This window comes from Acinonyx jubatus, chromosome A2 (assembly GCF_027475565.1).
Source record: "Acinonyx jubatus isolate Ajub_Pintada_27869175 chromosome A2, VMU_Ajub_asm_v1.0, whole genome shotgun sequence".
NCBI lineage: Eukaryota > Metazoa > Chordata > Mammalia > Carnivora > Felidae > Acinonyx > Acinonyx jubatus.
In genome coordinates, this window is record NC_069383.1 from 38,510,278 (window position 1) to 38,530,910 (window position 20,633).

The window sequence follows — 20,633 nt, forward strand, 5'->3', positions numbered from 1 at the left end:
ATACAACACCACCCAGTGCTCATCCCAACAGGTGTTTTCCTCAATGCCCATCACCCACTTTCTCCTCTCCCCCACCTCCCCCATCAACCCTCAGTTTGTTCTCAGTATTTAATAGTCTCTTATGGTTTGCCTCCTTTCCTCTTTGTAACTTTTTTTCCCCCTCTTTCGCCTCCCCCCTGGTCTTCTGTTAAGTTTCTCAGGATTCACATAGGAGTGAAAACATATGGCATCTGTCTTTCTCTGCCTGACTTATTTCACTTAGCATAATACCTTCCAGTTCCATCCATGTTGCTGCAAATGGCATGATTTCATTTTTTCTCATTGCCAAGTAGTATTCCATTGTATATATAAACCACAACTTCTTTATCCATTCATCAGTTGATGGACATTTAGGCTCTTTACATAATTTTATTGTTGAAAGTACTTCTATAAACATTGGGGTACAAGTGCCCCTATGCATCAGCCCTCCTGTATCCCTTGGGTAAATTCTAGCAGTGCTATTGCTGGGTAATAGGGTAGATCTATTTTTAATTTTTTGAGAAACTTCCACAATGTTTTCCAGAGTGGCTACACCAGTTTGCATTCCATCCAACAGTGCAAGAGGGTTCCCATTTCTCCACATCCTCTCCAGCATCTATAGTCTCCTGGTTTGTTCATTTTAGCCACTCTGACCGGCATGAGGTGGTACCTCAGTGTGGTTTTGATTTGTATTTCCCTGATGAGGAGTGACATTGAGCATCTTTTCATGTGCCTGTTGGCCATCTGGATATCTTCTCTAGAAAAGTTTCTATTCATGTCTTCTGCCCATTTCTTCACTGGATTATTTTTTTTCACGTGTGGAGTTCAATGAGTTCTTTATAGATTTTAGATGCTAGCCCTTTGTATGATATGTAATTTGCAAGTATCTTTTCCCATTCCGTCAGTTGCCTTTTAGTTTTGTTGATTGTTTCCTTTGCTGTGCAGAAGCTTTTAATCTTCATGAGGTCCCAGTAGTTCATTTTTGCTTTTAATTCCCTTGCCTTTGGGGATGTCTCAAGTAACAAATTGCTACGACTGACATCAGAGAGGCTTTTTCCTGCTTTCTCCTCTAGGGTTTTGATGGCTTCCTGTCTCACATTCAGGTCCTTCATCCATTTTGAGTTTATTTTTGTGAATGGTGTGAGAAAGTGGTCTAGTTTCATTCTTCTACATGTTGCTGTCCAGTTCTCCCAGCACCATTTGTTAAAGACACTGTCTTCTTTCCATTGGATATTCTTTCCTGCTTTGTCAAAGATTAGTTGGCCATACATTTGTGGGTACATTTCTGGAGTCTCTATTCTATTCCATTGGTCTATGTGTCTGTTTTTGTGCCAATACCATACTGTCTTGATGATTACAGCTTTGTAGTAGAGGCTAAAGTATGGGATTGTGATGCCTCCTGCTTTGGTTTTCTTCTTCAATATTACTTTGGCTATTCGGGGTCTTTTGTGGTTCCATATAAACTTTAGGATTGCTTGCTGTATCTTCGAGAAGAATGCTGGTGCAGTTTTGATTTGGAGTGCATTGAATGTGAATAGCTTTGGGTAGTATTGATATTTTAACAATATTTATTCTTCCAATCCATGAGCATGGAATGTTTTTCCATTTCTTTGTATCTTCTTCGATTTCCTTCATAAGCTTTGTATACTTTTCAACATACAGATCTTTTGCATCTTTGGTTAGGTTTATTCTTCAGTATTTTATGATTCTTGATGCAATTGTGAATGGGATCAGTTTCTTTATTTGTCTTTCTGTTGCTTCTTTATTGGTGTATAAGAATGCAACTGATTTCTTTACAGTGATTTTGTATCCTGCGACTTTGCTGAATTCATGTATCAGTTCTAGCAGACTTTTGGTGGAGTCTTTTGGGTTTTCCATGTATAGTATCATGCCATCTGCAAAAAGTGAAAACTTCACTTCATCTTTGCCAATTTTGATACCTTTGATTTCATTATGTTGTCTGATTGCTGATGCTAGAACTTCCAACAATATGTTAAACAACAGGGATGAGAGTGGACATCCCTGTTGTTTTCCTGATCTCAGGGGGCAAGCTCTCAGTTTTTCCCCATTGAAGATGATATTAGCTGTGGGCTTTTCATAAATGGCTTTTATGATGTTTAAGTATGTTCTTTCTATTTGGTTTAGGAATCAAAGTAACGCTGGCTTCATAGAATGAGTCTGGAAGTTTTCCTTCCCTTTCTGTTTTGTTTGGAACAGCTTGAGAAGCATAGGTATTATCTCTGCTTTAAATGTCTGGTAGAATTCCCCAGGGAAGCCCTCTGGTCCTGGACTCTTATTTGTTGGGAGATTTTTGATAACTGATTCCATTTCTTTGCTGGTTATGGGTCTGTTCAAGTTTTCTATTTCTTCCTGTTTGAGTTTTGGAAGTGTGCGGGTGCTTAGGAATTTGTCCATTTCTTCCAGGTTGTCCAGATTGTTGGCATATAGTTTTACATAGTATTTCCTGATAATTGCTTGTATTTCTGAGAGTTAGGTTGTAATAATTCCATTTTCACTTAGGATTTTATCTATTTGGGTCCTCTCCCTTTTCTTTTTGAGAAGCCTGGCTAGAGGTTTATCAATTTTGTTTATTTTTTCAAAAACCCAACTCTTGGTTTCATTGATGTGTTCTACTGTTTTTTACATTCTATATTGTTTATTTCTGCTCTGATCTTTATTATTTCTCTTCTTCTGCTGGGTTTGGGGTGTCTTTGCTGTTCTGCTTTTAGTTCCTGTAGGTGTGCTGTTAGATTTTGTATTTGGTATTTTTCTTGTTTCTTGAGATAGGCATGGATTGCAATGTATTTTCCTCTCAGGACTGCCTTCACTGCATTCCAAAGTGTTTGGAATGTCGTATTTTCATTTTCATTTGTTTCATATATCTTTTAATTCCTTCTCTAATTGCCTGGTTGACCCATTCAATCATTAGTAGGGTGTTCTTTAACCTCCATGCTTTTGGAGGTTTTCCAGACTTTTTTCTGTGGTTGATTTCAAGTTTCATAGCATTGTGGTCTGAAAGTGTGCATGGTACGATCTCAATTCTTGTATACTTATGAAGGGCTGTTTTGTGACCCGTATATGATCTATCTTGGAGATTGTTGCATGTGCATTCAAGAAGAAAATATATTCTGTTGCTTTTTGATGCAGAGTTCAAACTATATCTGTCAAGTCCATTTGACCCAATGTATCATGCATTGGCCCTTGTTTCTTTATTGATCCTGTCTCTAGATGATCTATCCATTGTTGTAAGTGGAGTACTAAAATCTCCTGCAATTACCACATTCTTATCAATAAGTTTGCTTATGTTTGTGATAAATTGTTTTATATATTTGGGGGTTTTCTGAATTTGGTGCATAGACATTTATAATTGTTAGCTCTTCTTGATGGATAGACCCTGTAAATATTATACAGTGCCCTTCTTCATCTCTTGTTACAGCCTTTAATTTAAAGTCTAGTTGTCTGATATAAGAATGGCTACTCCAGCTTTCTTTTGACTTCCAGTAGCATGGTAGGTAGTTTCCTTCCCCTCACTTTTAACCTGAAGGTTTCCTCAGTTTTAAAATGAGTCTCTTGTAGACTGCAAATAGATGGGTCTTGTTTGTTTATCTATTCTGCTACCCTGTGTCTTTTGGTTGGAGCATTTAGTCCATTTACATTCAGTGTTATTATTGAAAGATATGGGTTTAGAGTCATTGTGATGTCTGTAGGTTTCATGCTTGTAGTGATGTCTCTGGTACTTTGTGGTCCTTGCAAAATTTCACTTACAGAGTCCGTCTTAGGATCTCTTGTAGGGCTGGTTTAGTGGTGATGAATTCCTTCAGTTTTTGTTTGTTTTGGAAAACCTCAATCTCTCCTTCTATTCTTAATGACAGACTTGGTGGATAAAGGATTCTTGGCTGCATATTTTTTCTGTTCATCACATGGAAGATTTCCTGCCATTCCTTTCTGGCCTGCCAAGTTTCAGTAGATAGGTCTGCTGCTACCCTTATGTGTCTACCTTTGTATGTTAGGGCCTGTTTATCCCTAGCTGCTTTCAGAAGTCTCTCTTTATCCTTGTATTTTGCCAGTTTCACTATGATATGTCATGCAGAAGATCGATTCAAGTTACGTCTGAAGGGAGTTCTCTGTGCCTCTTGGATTTCAGTGCCTGTTTCCTTCCCTAGATCAGGGAAGTTCTCAGCTGTGATTTGTTCAAGTATACATTCAGCCCCTTTCTCTCTCTCTTCTTCTTCTTGATCTAAGCCACAGTTTTATGTCCAAGGGTCAGCTGTTGTCTCTCCCTGGAAGACCTTGTTGCATAATGCTCTCTATGCAAATTCCTTCCCATCCTCTATGATGCTGTCATGCTGTAAAGTCTTTCATGAACCCCAACCCAGTCAACTCTATCCCTGCACCTCATAACTGTAAGCACACAGCTCCATTAGTCCTTTCATTGATTGCAAACAATAATTTTCATTTCTTCCTCTCTGTAAGATTTAAGCTCCCAGAAGACCATGGGTGTGTTTTATTCAACTTTCTTCAGTGCATGGTAGAGGGAGTGTGTTTCTCTATTTGCAGTTTTCTATCTAACCATAAAGATACACAATCTTGCATTATATTGCAGACTTCTTGAACTTGCATTGTCTCACAGAGCCTTTGTCATGCTTGAGCTGGAGATTTCACTCTACACTTCTTTATAAACATATTAAATAAACACTGTGTTAGAAAGGCTTTCTGAGCAGCACTTGTGTAAACTACTTTGATCAGAGAAGTTCCTGTTCATTATTATCTTTTTTCTTCTCTCTAAATTAATTATTTATGATTAACATAAAATTAGGCAACTTCCATTAAATCATTTTTTTTGCAGAAAATTTCAAGTTTCTAGTTAAAAAAAAAAACAACTTGGAACCTATTTTGTTTTGTCATACTTATTTTGGGTGTTTGGAACTATATCCTGGCTACCCTGAATAATGTTAGGCAAAGCCCTCACTTAGTTGGATGTTCTAAAGACTTCCTATCCCATATTAACTTGATTTAAAACATCTTGTTAGAGTTAAACTTGACCAGATGTTTCTCTGTCTATGGGCACCCCTTTCGGAAATTCAAATAGGTTGGTCAGATATCATGTTTCCTTATGGAAGTCAGGTCTTTCCCTCCTGAGGTTATGTGTGCTTAGGTAGCTATGGTTGTGTATCACATTTATGAATAGGAAAATGTATTACTAGTTATTTTTGAATTTTTCTTATATACTCATCATAAAACTAGATGCAAATTTATTTAATATTCTGGTTCTGTCTTTTGCCTTCACTTATTTTGCAAATCAGAAGAAATTCTTGTATAGTTGTGGGAATTAGACAGTTAGCTAGAAAGCAGGGATTGTTTGCAAATTCTTAAAATAATTCCTACACTTGATTTCTGCAAATCGTTCCTGGCTCTAATCCTCACTGATAGTGGGACACTTAGTGCTCTCTTGATATTTTTACAAAGGTAGGCAATGTCTGGTTGCCCTATGGCTGAGATTATTTTAGGATGATATCTCCCCCTGGCAATATATAATTAGACAATTTTATTTTGTGGTTATATTATTATTATTATTATTATTATTATTATTATTATTATTATTTTATTGCAAACATTTTTATTTTTTGAAAAATGTCAGGAGAAACCTCTGTCTGTATTGCTTTATCCAATTGATTTTGGATAATAGAAAGTATATCCTGACAGCATGAATCATGTTAGGCAAAACTAGGGTTTAATTGTATGTATGCTCTATAATTCCCTACTGATCAACGTATAGTCTATGAACCAGCAGTATCTTTACACCCGGGATGTTGAGAAATGTGGAATATTTGGCCCCATCTGAGATCTGCTGAACCATATCTGCATTTTAACAAAATTCCAAAGTGATTTACATGGACTCTAGAGTTTGAGAAACATTCCTTAAAGGCACACACCCATCACATATTTTGAAGGTCCTGAAATCTAGGTCCTTGTTACTGTTAGTGGTTTGCATACCATTACATAAGTATCACCTGGGAGCTTGTTAGAAATACACACTTTCAGGTCTAAGCCCTGATCTCTTGAGGCAGAATTTAAATTTTAACAAGATCCCCTGGTGGTTTCTATGAACATTAAAATACGAAAAGCATTGATCTAGAGTACACCATCTTGTTGAAGCTAGCTTAACTTGAATTCTAGTTGTAGAATAAATGTCCCCCCACCCCTCAGGTACCTCTTTAGTAGTCTTAGCTAGAGCATTGCCAATTTAGTAAAGATGGCTACAGTCTCTAAATACATAAAGGAGGAATCTACTCAACTTCTTTAATAATTGACGTACACTTCTGACATTTGCACTTGACTACTTCTCTCCAGACTCTATCGTGGATACTTCTCTTACTCCCACTTATTCTTATAAAAATAGAGGAGGAGTCTGTCATACTTTTTTTCCTACTCATATGATTTCCAGAGCATCGTTCTACAAAATTATTTAACAATTTCTCTTAAGATAACAGGTCTCCATAGGCATTTGTTTCCTAATTCCCATTGTCCCAGCCATGTCCCCAGTGTTTGCTGTCCTTCTGGGCATTTTCCCTCTGTCCTGGATGGCAGCTCCTCATTTAGGTTTCTTCTTCCTCTCAAGGCCTGCTACCTTCCTTGTCTGTGGCATTCTTAATGCCACAGGTCACAGGCATTCTTGGTGGTATTATCTTTATTTTCTCTTTACTCATGGTACCCTAGGGTAATGTCATCTTTGTCATTCCAGTTTGCCCCTCTCCAAGCTCCTTCTTCCAAGAATCTGGAATTTTCTTTCAAGTTTCCTTTCAGTGGACTACAGCCTTTCTTCTCAATTTCTTACTCTGGTTGTCTCCACCCAAACCTTGAATTCCACCACAACCATAAGCCATCATAACAGTGCCTTTAATAGCATCTTTGAAGGTTCTCTTTGACTTTCCCTGTATTCCTCTCAACCCTAGACTGCCTCTGCCCACCTGCTTTCTCTGCTTTTGTTTTCAAGCTATTAAGCTTGCTTGTGGAAATTATGAAACAAAGATGATTGAGTCAGATAATGTTTTTGGCTTTATCACCTCAGCCAGATGTTCTCTTCTACTCCACTGTCCTTTTACATGTTTACTGTAGTACCCAATCCCATGTGCGTCTTTTTAATTTCTTAGAAGTGGGAGATACTCTTTTCATAGTGAATGGTGGTAAGGATCTATGCTTTCAGATTAAATTTGCTGGTAGGTTTCTAAATCATGGTGCTTTTATTTCATTACAATTTTTCTTTAGAACAGTTACAATAAAAATATATTTGTCACATTGCTGTGCTGCAGATTTTATTATGGTCTTTAGATGCAGATGGCTTTTACCTTCTTGTGGATATAAACCACAGTAACAAAGATCTGGTGCTTAATTGGTCTCATTTCCTGTTAAGCATTGTCACTTTAAAAATTGCTACTTAGAAGAATGAAAAGAGGACATTAAGATTTCTTTCCTAGTGGCATTAAAGAGTAAGGAAGCACAATTCAGGTATAATTTGTTCAGTTATATTGGATAGCCAACAAGACTAAATGAATTAAAAAATAAAAGAAATGCTTGTTGGTTTATGGTCAAAACATCTCTAGGAATTTTGTACTGTTGGTGCAGTAAAAAAGTAATTGTTTTATTAAATTGCTTCAGTGTCCTCAGCATTGCACCACTAACTGTGATGGAGCCAGAGGAAGTACAGCATATTTTATCTGACTGGAAAAACTTGTATTATACATTGGAGAAAAAAATGGTAATACACACGAATGCTGTGAGATAGAATGTGATATAAAACACAACCTTTTTACAAAGGTTAATGATGTCCTGTTGCCCAAAATAGAGTCCATGCTCCATGGAATAGTGTGCTTGCTCATTAACCTCTGGGTCCTAACTACCCTTTCCAGCATCATCTTCCTCCATTGCATGCCCCTGAAACATGCCCTACACTCCAGTCACTTTGATGTGCTTATTATTGCAGAATGTATCATCTACTTCAATACCTGCCTGCTTTGGTAAGCTACTTTTATTATTATTATTATTATATTATTATTATTATTATTATTATTATTAATTAATTTTTGCTTTATTCTCTTTCTCCCTGTCTTCAGGTAAATTCATACTCATCTTTTAAGACCTACCTCAGATGTTGCTTCCACTGCAGAACTTTCTTGGTTTTCCTAAATAGAATTAGTTTTTACTCTCTATATGATCTTTTATTTCCTTGTTGGCTTCCTTTCTGTCATTTAGCAGATTTTTTTTTTTCTGATTTTCCTTTTGATTTTTTTCTTTGACCCATTGGCTATTTAGGAGTGTCTTAGTCAGTTTGGGCTGCTATAAGAAAATACCATAAACTCAGTGGCTTATCAACAACACAAAGTTAGTTCTCATGGTTCTGGAGTCTGGAAGTCCAAGGTCAGGGTGCCAGCATGATGGGGTCTGGTGAGAGTTTTCTTCCGGACATGCTAATGTCCATCTTCTCGTATTTTCACATTTTCAAGAACAAAGAGAGGGAGCAGCTTATGTTCTTAAAAGGGAACTAATCCCATTCATGAAGTCTCCACCTTCATGACTTAATTACCTGCCAAAAATCCCACCTCCTAATACCATCACTTTGGGAGTTAGGAGTTCAAAGTATGAATTTTGCTTGGGGAACACAAGCATTCAGTCCATAGCAAGGAGTATGTATCTGTGATTTGCAGAAGAGTACCCTGATGTATTTGATTCTTACATATAATGCATTTTTATAGCTGTTCAGTCCAGCATTCTTTCTGGTATACATGGATATAATAGGTTTTATGTTGTTGTTTGGTTTTGGCAAAAATGATGCTTCTCGCATTAGTCGTACAGGGTGAAGCTTCTGTGACATTCAGTAAGCCTCCTGAGTGTATCTGCTGGGTTTTTTTATTTTAGAGACCGTTTTGAATACTGAAAATTTTGATGGAGCATTAAAAGAAGAATTAAACACATTCATAAGTTTCCCAAAATGTACCTGTTATTAATTTTTAATCCCATTCCATTTTTGTTGCAGAAAATAGATTGTATTATTTCTGTCTTTTCTATCCCTACCATATAGTCTGTTCTGGAGAATGTTCCATTTTGTGCTTAAAAATAATATAGATTCATTTGTTTGGTGGGGTGTTCTTTAGATGTCTCTTGGGTTAGTTGGTTTATAGTGTCATTCAAGTCTTCTATTTCCTTGGTCTTCTGTCTAGATTTTCCTCTCCATTATTGAAAGTAGAGTATTAAAATATTATTGCAGAATTATCTTTCTCCTTTTAATTCTGTAAGTTTGTGCTTCATATATTTCAGTGAATTGTTACTTCCTGCATATTTGCTTATAATTGTTATATCTTCCTGATGAATTGACCCTTTTATCATTGTAAAATTTCACTGTTTATCTCTGAACTAGGAGCAGAAAGAGAGGGAGCAGTGTTGGTACAAATGTTACCGTTTTGCCTTTCTTGCACGATTTCCATAGATTTTCTTGAATAGATGTTTTTTTTTTTCATTTGCTATTTGCCATTAGGACCATTTGAAGAAGCTTTAAATTTTTAAAGATAATTTCACCAGTTTTTAATAATTCTGCCAGTTTTTTTTCCTAGTTTTAAACCGATTAGTGGAGCTCCTCATGCTATCATACCAGAAGTTGATCCATATGTCTCTTTCTATAAATTGTTTGTGTATGTGTTTCTTTTCCTTAAGAGGTCTTATGAGTTTTATAAGCCTTATGAGACTGCAACCTAATCATTTGTATTTGCATAGTACTTAGTATGATGCTTAAAATATTGCAGATCAGTGATTCTCAAATATTTTTTCTTTAAAAATTTTTTTTAACGTTTATTTATTTTTGAGAATGACAGAGACATAATGCAAGTGGGTTAGGGGCAGAGAGAGAGGGAGACATAGAATCCAAAGCAGGCTCCAGGCTCCAAGCTGTCAGCACAGAGCCCGTCGCGGGGCTTGAGATCATGAGCTGTGTGATACTGACCTGAGCCGAAGTTGATCCCTCAACCGACTGAGCCACCGTGGTGCCCCCCTTTTTCTTTAAAAAATTTTTTTTAATGTTAAATATTTTTTATTTTAGAGATCGTTTTGGATACTGAAAATTTTGGTGGAGCACTGGAAGTCATTAAAATGATCAAAATAACATCAAATAACTTACAATAATTATGATGCATTAATTGTTACAGTTAAATAGCATTATGATGCCTGTAAAAACAACCGCAGCTGTCCACCATTCCTGTGGTCTCCTTTCAGGAGAAAAACCAGTGCCCTGTCATGTTCAGAGGATCATTGACTTACCTGCCATGACTTACCTGCCTTATAACCTTTTGAAATCAAGTTTGTTTGGTTTTTGTTTGGTTTTAGTGCCATTTGACATCAATTTCTATCTGTGATTTGCAGCAGAGTACCCTGATATATTTGATTCTTACGTATAATGTACTTTTACGGCTGTTCAGTCTAGCATTCTTTCTGGTAAACATGGATATAATAGGTTTTGCATTGTTGTTGTTTGGTTTTGGTAACAATGATGCTTCTCACATTAGTTGCACTGGGTGAAACTTCTGTGAAGTTTAGTAAGCCTCCTGAGTATCTCTGCTGGTTCTTAGTTTATGTTTGGTTACTGTTGGATAGACCAAAAATGAAATTATGAAGTGTAGACTAAATGTTATGGAAGTATTCCATGAACCTGAGCTCTAAGGCTTGGGAAAATTCTTGACTTTCAACATTACTATTCCTGTATCCTGTGTATTTAATGGGTCACCAAATTTTTTTGCCTTTATGTCCTAGAGGTCTCTGTATTTCAGTCTTTCTTTGCTGTTTTTGCCTATGCGGTTCTTATCCGGGCCCTCAAACATTCACCACTAGTGTGCACTAATAGCCTCCTAATCTGTGTATTTCTCTAGTTTGTGCCTTTTTGGAAGCCATCCTGTACTCTGCTACACAGACCAAGTTTCTTAGAATCCTAGTCCATCATGCAATTTCCTCAATGCTTATGACAAATGTTTGCTGGTGTTTGTTATGTGCCAGTCACTGTTTTGGGTGCTGTGTTTTAGTGGCACAAAAGCTATACAAATTCCCTGCCCTCTTGGACATTCTGCTCTTTGTTACAGTAGATAGTATATAAGTAAATAAATGAGATTCTTACATTGTGGTAAGTGCTATGACAATAATAAACACATGATGGAGTGACATCAGGCCAGCACCTGAGGTAGGTGCTGAGTGAAGACCTCTCTTGGGAGATGCCATGTGAGCTGGAATATGGAGGGTGAGGATGGGCTAGCCACACAGGAATGGGAAAGAAAGGACTTCTTGCAGAGGAAACAATGATTACCAAGGCCCAGAGACAGATAAGGGCTTGATGTGTTTGTAAAACAGAAAGGAGCCCATTATTGATGTAGCATAATGAAGGATGAGAGTGATGATATGAGATGATGTTGAGGAGGAAGCCAGATCATGGAGGACCTTGCTTTGGATTTTATTCTATGACCACTGGGAAGTCATTGGTGATTTTAAGATAAGTGAGATGACTTGTTTTTAAAAGGGAAATGAGGCTTGTGTGGAGAATGTTCAAAAGGGCAAGAGTAAAACTTTGCTACTACATAGGAGGTTGATATTTGTTCTAGGTTAGTGATGTTGGTAGCTTATTCGGGAACAGTGTTATTTAAAGGTGGATTAAAGCAGGCAGATTCAAGATATATGTTGAAGGTTGAACCAGTGCACTTGGCAATACATTAAAAGCCTAACCCATTTGTTGCTGTGTCATGGAGAAAATCTTTTGTCTTCTTTTCAAGGTCCCTGTAAACTGACCTTTTTATATGTCTGCTTATCTCCCTTTATACCCAAGGTACACTTTGTTCTTCTGGTAAAAGAAAGTATAATACAGTAGTTAAAAGCACATGCTGTGGTGTCAGACTTTCAGGGTTCTGGTGTTGACTTTGTCCCTTTCTGTGTGATCTCACCTCATACACTCTTTGTACTACAGTTTCCTCATTTATAAAATGGAGACAATAATATTTCTAACTCATAGCATTGTTTTTAGGATTCAATGAATTAATCCATCTAAAGTGTTTGGAAAACACTTGGCCATAGTAAGTGCCCAATATATGATTAGTGTATTCATTTCTTAGGGCTGTTTTGACAAACTGTGACAAACAGAATGACTTAAAACAATAGACATTTATTCTCTCACAATGCTGGAGGCTGGAAGCCTGAAATTAAGGTATCAGCAGGATTAGTTCTGCCCAGAGGCCATGAGGGAGAATTGGGGTCTTTGGCATTCTTTGGCTTATAGAAGAAGCACTCCAGTGACTACCTCCTTCCTCACATGGCCACCCTCTTGTGTTCCTGATTGCTTCCCCTTTTCTTCAAATGACCTGTCTTTGAATTTAGGGTCTGTTTTAATTCCAGATACTCTCAAGCTTCTTTTTCTTTTTAACGTTTTATTTATTTTTGAGACAGAGAGAGACAGAGCATGAACGGGGAAGGGGCAGAGAGAGAGAGAGAGAGAGAGAGAGAGAGAGAGAGAGAGAGAAAGAGAGAGGAAGGGGCAGAGAGAGAGGGAGACATAGAATCTGAAGCTGAGCTGTCATCAGAGCCCCATGCAGGGCTCAGACTCACCAACCGCGAGATCATGACCTGAGCCAAAGTCGGATACTTTGACTGAGACACCCAGGCCCCCCTAAAATAGCTCTTATTCTAAAAGATTTGTTCTCTTCCACCAGTAAAGTCAAATAAAAAATATTTTTGAATGCCTATGATTATAAAAATAGCATAGGAGACTTGCTCCATATAGACAACTTGTGTGCCTTGCCTTTTGTTGATTATTCAGATATAGTTCAAGTTTCCTTCTCCATGTTTCATTTCTTTTTTTTTTAAATTAATTAAGTTTTAAAGAGTGGGCTCCATGCCCAATGTAGGGCTTGAACTCATGTCCCCGAGATGAAGAGTTACATGCATACTGTCTACCAACTGAGCCAGCCAGGCACCCTCCTCCATGTTTCATCCTATAATGATTAGGAAAAACATTTCATTCTCATCAAAATTTTTTTCAGTGCCCCAGAAACTGTCAAAAATGATTATTTTGGATCTGAAATTTGGACTGGAGCTAGAGTCTTGAGTCTCATTGCTGGATACAAGTTAGACCTAGATTCTAGGGAAGTGGTTTTGGTCATCAAAAACTAGATCATTGGTGTATGTGAGAAAGGCAGAATAGTACAATGAATATGAACTAGAAAATCATAAAATATGTTATAAATAAATGACTATGCTTCATTAGGTTTTCCTTCCTCATCTTCAAATTCCTAGCTTAAAAATTAAAAAGTATTCAGTTGGCAATTTCATACAAATATGTATAAATTATACATTATTACAGAGTTTCACGCTTGATGTGTGTAACTCATATGTCTATGTCTGTGTCTAAAGACATAAATGGAATAATGTTTACTGAAGCATTCACCATGGTTATCTTTGAGCTGTGGGATTTCAGGTGTTAATTTGATTTTTAAAATCATCAGTTCTGATGGAATTTTTAACAATATAAAAGTGTCATTTTATAAAGACAGTGGTTGTGGTGGGAGAAATGAAGGCTTAAAGAGGGGTTGGACCTTCAGGTCAGTTACTTCCAGCTGCACAAGCAGGTTTCCGTATCTACTCCTGTTTCATATTTACTCCTGTTTGCATATTTACTCATGTTCAAAGGCCACAATTTAGTCTATATGCCCTAGGGAAGAAAAGCTTGGGAAGAATTGCAAAATACATACATATGCTAAGCCTTAGTGTGCATTGTAAGTAACTCATGGGCACAATACACACACACACACACACACACACACACACACACACACACGTCCAAGTAAGCTCTATCTGATGTGTTAAAAGTGTGGAATTTTTATTATTAAAACTTTAATACAATTACTTGCTTTTCCTGCCAACTCTCCCATAACTGTTTCTGGAGTGAGGGGCAGTTACAGGATATAGCCGAAGTGGAGCTATCCTAGTGGGGAATGATAATCTTGGTCCAAAGCCATTAGGAATTCAGTCTAGAACATAAACTACCTTTGTAACAAACTGGTTTCCTTCAGAAATACTTGAGTTTGTCTTTCCAACTATATTTATGTAAGAGTGTTTTACTGTTAGTGTTACTGTTTATATGAGTGTTATTTGCATAGAAAGTGTCATTTGGGCCACATCCATATCTGATTCGAGGTCTCCACCCACGTTAGTGGGCACTTAGAGCTTATTGACTTACAAGCCACGACCTGAAGCCCAAGTCCCTGTGAACACATGTTCTCTGGGATTCCAGTGAATATGCAGAGTGCAATTGCATTTTTCAAAAACATGAAGAAATTCAAATAAGCTGGAAACTTGCCAAGTTTAATTTTTGACACATCTCAACATTAGAATGTCCGTGTAAATGGAAGGTCAGAGTCATGCCTTGTGGCTACTGCTTTGGGACCCAGGACTGCGGGATGTCCCGCAGACAGGGCTGTCAATGCTAGTGTGTGAGTGTTGTAAGTACCAATGGGGAATGCAGGCGTCTTTTCATGTCAGCACTCTCTCAATTTCTCTCAAACAGTTTAAACCAGTAAACTGTTACTCTTTCTGTTGGGAATGGCAAGAAAAGCTTTTCTCTCTGTATTCCGTGCTCCTGGGACATGTGCCTATTTGCTTCAAGACTGGTTTTTGAATTTAAGGTTGCAAAACAGTTGTTCAGAAAACAGCCACAGCAGTCTACTTCAGAAAACCCTTCTCTCTTTTGAGATATAACTGGATTGGTGATTCGCGTCTGTTTGTTAATTGCAATAAAGCTGCTATTGTAATTTAGAATGCTTGTTAAGAAGAGTCCAACAGTCCTCTAAGGGACAATAGATAACCTGCTATGTGTCTTGCTTAGGGAGCTGGTAATTATTTTACTGTAAATGAATCTAACAATAGCCCATTGGAAAACCACAAGAGGGACAAGCTTTGAGGGAGGAGTGTTAAAATCAAGGCTCTTCTTTATTGACTACATTCATCAGCCCAAATTACTGGCAATAAAGTTTTTAGAGAGGTTCAAGTAAAGTAAGTAAAATAATTAAGGTTCTCTTCAGTTACTGTTAAAAATTCTTTGTATGAGTGCATCTTACTTAGACTCATTTTCACCTTCCTTTTAATGGAATTTTTAATGTTTTATATTATATAATGATGACTTTTTGCTTTTTAAAAGGCTACCATACCAGATCAGAGATTTGTAAATTTTTCTTGTAGGAATTGCTGAGCTGTTCTCACTAACTTGACTGCTTAGAGCTCCCTGCTATATTGTGTTTTTGACTTTGGCTAATTTTTTTTTTGTTTTGTTTTCTGAGGAAAAAAACAGGTGTAGTTAAAAGTCAGGTGCAGGGGCATCTGGGTGGCTCAGTCGGTTGGGCTTCTGACTTCAGCTCAGGTCATTATCTCGTGGTCCGTGAGTTTGAGCCCCGCGTCGGGCTCTGTGCTGACAGCTCAGAGCCTGGAGCCTGTTTCAGATTCTGTGTCTTCCTCTCTCTCTCTGACCTTCCCCCATTCATGCTCTGTCTCTCTCTCTGTCTCAAAAATGAATAAATGTTAAAAAAAAATTAAAAAAAAAAGTCAGGTGCAAGTATTGATTTGGGGTGGTATTGCCAGAGTAAATAAAAGAAAAGTTAGACAAGCACATTTTACTCCCATGGAAAGACATTCAAAATTATGTGTTGGCTGAGGAAGTGTTAGGTTATTATTTTTCAAAAATGTCAAGAAACAATATATATGTGCTCCTCAAAGCCAAGCAGAGCCTGTTGCACGTCAAACTGATGACTCAGGTATACTCACCCTTCTAGCGTTAGATCACACCTACTTTTGGTCCCTTTTCACTCTGTCCCATTATGCCTCCTGTGCTCCATCCAGGCATAATTATTAGTTCTCAGAATGTTCCATCCACTTTCGAAGTTTGGGGCATGATACTCCCCCAGTCTTGGAGGTACATCCAGAGCTTAAGAGCCCTTCAGATCCAGCTTCCTCAGGAAGTTCTCCCTAATTGGGTGGAATAAATGCCCCGAACCTCTGACGTCCTGCAAAAGTGTACGTGAACTCTATGTAACCTCAAAACAGAAGCTTATCTTCCCGGTTCATCATGATCCCACTTCCCATGATAAAATAATTGTTCTCTGGTCTCCTAGCATTTCCTTTAACTTAGAGTATATCACTTTTTATTACATTTAGTTTTCCAGATCTTCCTTGTTAGGCTGTGAGTTCCAATTTCTCACATGCATTTCTTCTCCTCCATTCCTACTGTCTTTGTGCTGGTGGAAGCCTTGTTATCTCTTAGATGACTACTGTGACCCCCTCTGTGCCTGTCCCCAGTCTTGTGCCCTTGAATCTCTTCTCCACATTATCCTCTAGAAGTATCTATTAAAGTTTATATCTGACTAGACTAGTCTTCTTCATAGGTGTCATTTGCCATGAGAACAAAGTGCACTCTCCTTAGTGTGACAAATTAAAAAAGGCTATCTGTGATCTTACTCCTGTTTTTTTTTTTCCTTGTAGCCCACATTCCCACTAACTTGGGGCTTTATAGCTTATATGCCAGTAGTGCTGAGCTAATTTTATTTCACTATGAGTTTTCTGATATGTTATGATTCTGGACTTTGCTCAAGGTGTTTCTTCTGTTTGTAATGTTTTTATTCAAAACATAATTTCTGATCATCCATCAAGGTTCCATTATCACCTCCTCTGGGAAGACCTCTAGATCAGTTAGCTGCTCTCTACACCCTCAGAGCATCTAAATACATACTTGTATTATATTCTTAGTGTATTGTGATGTATTATATTCTTAGATGTACTGTAATCTTAGTGATCTGTTCACCAGGAAAAGTTATTTATTATTTATGATTGTTTCCTTAAGGTCTAGCATTGTATTTGGCACCCAATAGATTCCCCGTAAGTGTCTGAATGAATGGATGGAATAGCAGAGATTAAGAATATCCCACAGGCCATAAGAAGAAAAGCCAGGAATACAAATCTTGGAGAAAAATCAAGATAAGAGTTTTATAACAAATATTCCTTTGGTAACTTTGACTTTAAGAGATGAGTCTGTGGGGATAAGGGCTAGCAGTGTAACTCTTGTGGAAAGCCTGCATTGATTCTGCAAAATGTCCCTTTGGGGCAGGTAGATGCTTTTGTGGAGAGAAGGCTACCTTTCAAGATTCAGGTTGGTGGCTGTAGTTGGGAAAGTCTTAAAGGGCTAGCCTGGATTTCATCTTTATTTAGTTGGGATTCCGAGTTATCCTGGATTTTGAGGCAGAAAAGCACTTACTGGGGAATTGGGCTGAAACACAGGCTGAAATCTTGGCAGATAGCTGGAGAGGAAGAGAAATGGTTACGGGATAACTGTATGGAAGCTTGACTACTGCAAAGCTGGGCTAGATTATTTAGAATGTGCAAAAGGATTGCCGAGCAAATCGGAAACTGAATAGCAGATCTTTATCTTTTTTTCTGCCAGTGGCCAGGATTGGTTCTGGATTCTGGGGTATGTGGGCACAAAGAGGAGGGCTAAGTGAGCACTGTCGAGAAGCTCAGAGCTCCTCAATGGGTTCAAGCCCAGGCCCAACATTACAGTAAGCTTGGCTGGCCCCTTTCTACTTTTGTTCACTTCCCATTTCTATTAACATATCAACATTTTTGCAATTGCATATGTATCAGCCAGGCAGTGGTTTCTTTGGGACTCTTACTATATGTTAAGCACTGTACGAGGCTTCAAGATTATAGTGGTGAACAAGAAGCAATGGTTCCTTATGGTTCTTAACTAGTGAGGTAGATGTACAATGAACGAATAATTTCAAATGTGATTAACCACACTAAAGGGGCAGTGTGCAGTGACTTGGGAGAGTAGAGTTTCAATTTAATTTATTCTGGGGAGTCAGGGAAAGTTTATGGTAGACATGACATTTAAGCTGAGATCCAAAGAATGAGAACTTTGCTAGAAAAAGTAAAGTGGGGATTGTATAGGGTCGTCAGCATAAACAGAAATCCTAAGGTAGGATAGAGAAGTGTGGCAGAAGGCCAGCATGGTTGGAGGAAGAGTTTACACTACATGAGCCTGAAGAGAGAGAGAGTAGAGGCTGTTTTTTGTTTTTTTTTTTTGTTTTTTGTTTTTTGTTTTTTGTTTTGGAGGTTTTTGGAAACTGCATTAAGGCTTTTAGATTTTGTTCTAAACAATGTAGAAGTAATTGGAGAGTTTTAACCTCATCATGTTTGTTTTAGAATGATTGCTCTGTCTGCCCTGTGGAAAATAGACAGAAGCAGGGGCAAAAGTAGAAAAGGAGTATCTGGTTGAGAGGCTATTGTTGTGATCCAAGCATGAGATGATACTGGCTACACCAGGGTAAAAGTGGGGAATAAGTCAGTGGATAGATGGGAAAGATATACAGGAATAGAATACACAGTTTTGGCCAATTGATTAGATGTGGCCAGAGAGAGAGAGAGAGAGAGAGAGAGAGAGAGAGGTTAAGGGTGACTTGTAAACTTTGAGCAACTTGCTATACGGTAGGTCCATTTTTTTTTTTTTTGGAGGTAGGTTTTGCACAGAAAATTTGGGTAGGGCATTTTCAAGAGGGATAAGTGCTCCTTTTAGAGATGCCTCTTTTGTATGCATAACATCAACAAAATCCAATTGTTTCTTTCCAGAGGACTGAACAAAAAATGCCATGAGTAAGAAAATAAGCAGATAAATACTTGCATTTTCATTAGATGGGGTCTTTTCAGGTCATAGTTGCAGTCTGTAAATTATTGAAACACAGGTATCATGTAGAAGTTACTTTGATTAAACTCTTTACCTTGGAAGCTCCTTTCTAAAGGGTAGGATGCTATTTGGTAAGCCTTTTAAAAGTTGCTTTTGACAGCTAATTTGCTCACATAATAGCATAAGGTTTCTTCTCTTGTGCTTCATATTTTTTAAAAGAGAAAAAAAATCCTTTATAATGAACTCTGATAAATATGAGATAATTGATGGATTATATCTGCATAAAAAGAATTCCAGTTGCTAAATACAATACTCATGATAAATGGAATGCATTTAGACTTTCAGTCTGGAGATTGCATTCTGTCACTGTGCTCAAGAATAATACTGAACATTTTGAAAAAATGAAAAACAGACCAGTAGAAGAGGTTTCTTTAAGGTAACACTGAAGTTTATTTATCATAATGGGAGGCAGGTAATGATAACTTTCAGGTAATAGAATCTATGCTATAGTATATTCACTTGACACATTTTCTCTGAATATAGTAGTGTTTTTTTTTTTTAAGTTAAGGTAGAGCTTCCTCTTGCTCCATTTAATGGGCAGCTACATGGTAGGTACTAGAAAAAGCAAATTGAGGGTTTTCAGATCAGTGGGGAAGATACACACACAAACACATGCATGCATACCTGATGGTGTAATGGGTAGGAATTGCAAAAGTGAATAGCGTGCAGATACCAATGGGTGATGCCTAAATTGAATCTTGAACTACAAAGAATAGTTAGTCAGAATGGAGAGAAGTATTCTAGAATCACAACACAATATGTGGAAATGGCAGATGGACAGAGATGTTAAAGACCATGGCACATTGTATGAAGTATAGGTCGTCCAAGATAGTATGGCCACAACATTGGGTCCTTAAGAAGGAGACGCAGCGGTGATGCTGGAGAAATAGGTAGATACCTGATTGCAAACACCTTCCTGTGCAAAGCTAACAAGGCTGACCTTTATCTTGAAGACTTTGTGTTGCTATATAAAAGGATTTTAAATAGAGAAGTCATGTACTCAGATTTTCATTTTAGAAAGATCACTGCCCAGTATTTTGTTAGTATATCAGAAGGGACAAGCATGGATGGCTCCCAGGTTTTGCCTTCAAATGAGAAGTCTGACTATCTTTTGGTCGTTGCTACAACATTTATAAGCATCAAAATGTGCTTGATAAACATAGTTTGATGCTTATAAATGTTGTATAATTGGGGAAAAAAAGACCCAGGAAAAGTGACAGAGAAGCATTGATAGACAGACAGAAGGCTAAAAAGAACCTGGTTTCTAGATATGTGCATGCCTCAGTAGTGAAGGGATGGGTTTCAAATAGGAACTAACGGCCAACAGTGTAGCATGTTAGAGACAAACTGAATAAGGACTACAAATTCTCTATTGGGTTTCACTAAAGGGAGTGTCCCTGGTCACTGTGAATAGAGCGGTTTTGACAGTTATTGAGGGTAGGCAGATGTGAGATTGTTGAAAGCTGAAGACTAATTATACACTGTAGAATTAGAGTTGGGATATGTAGTTGTTTCTTCAGTGTGTTGAGTGAGAAAGGGAAAAGGCACATAGGGTGGTAGGACTTGGTGATGTGTGAGAGGAGTGGTTTTAAATTGCAGGAGGCTTGAGCTTATTTGTTTGCTTAGGTAAAATTGCAGGAGAGAGAGAGAGAGAGAGAGAGAGAGAGAGAGAGGGATTGATTAAAGATGCAGAAGAGGGAAGGCAACACTGATGGATGGCAGTCCCTGAGGGAAGAAGAATGAATGGAATCCAGCACCAAGGTGGTGGTTTGGTGATAGAAAAGATGGATGTGTTTCCTCCGAGAGAAGGTGCAAG

General features: G+C 37.8%; 1 protein-coding gene across 10 annotated transcripts in view; it reads left to right on the forward strand.

Annotated features, from left to right (window-relative positions):
• Positions 1 to 20,633, forward strand: part of IMMP2L (inner mitochondrial membrane peptidase subunit 2) — an 873,838-nt gene that overhangs the window by 264,267 nt on the left and 588,938 nt on the right. For 2 of the 10 annotated variants that reach the window (XR_008296717.1, XR_008296716.1), the window contains exon 6: positions 7,926 to 8,033. The exons of the other annotated variants lie outside the window; for them this stretch is intronic. The gene's annotated coding sequence lies outside the window, so the exon portion shown is untranslated. The remainder of the gene's footprint in view (positions 1 to 7,925; positions 8,034 to 20,633) is intronic. 10 annotated transcript variants of the gene reach the window in all.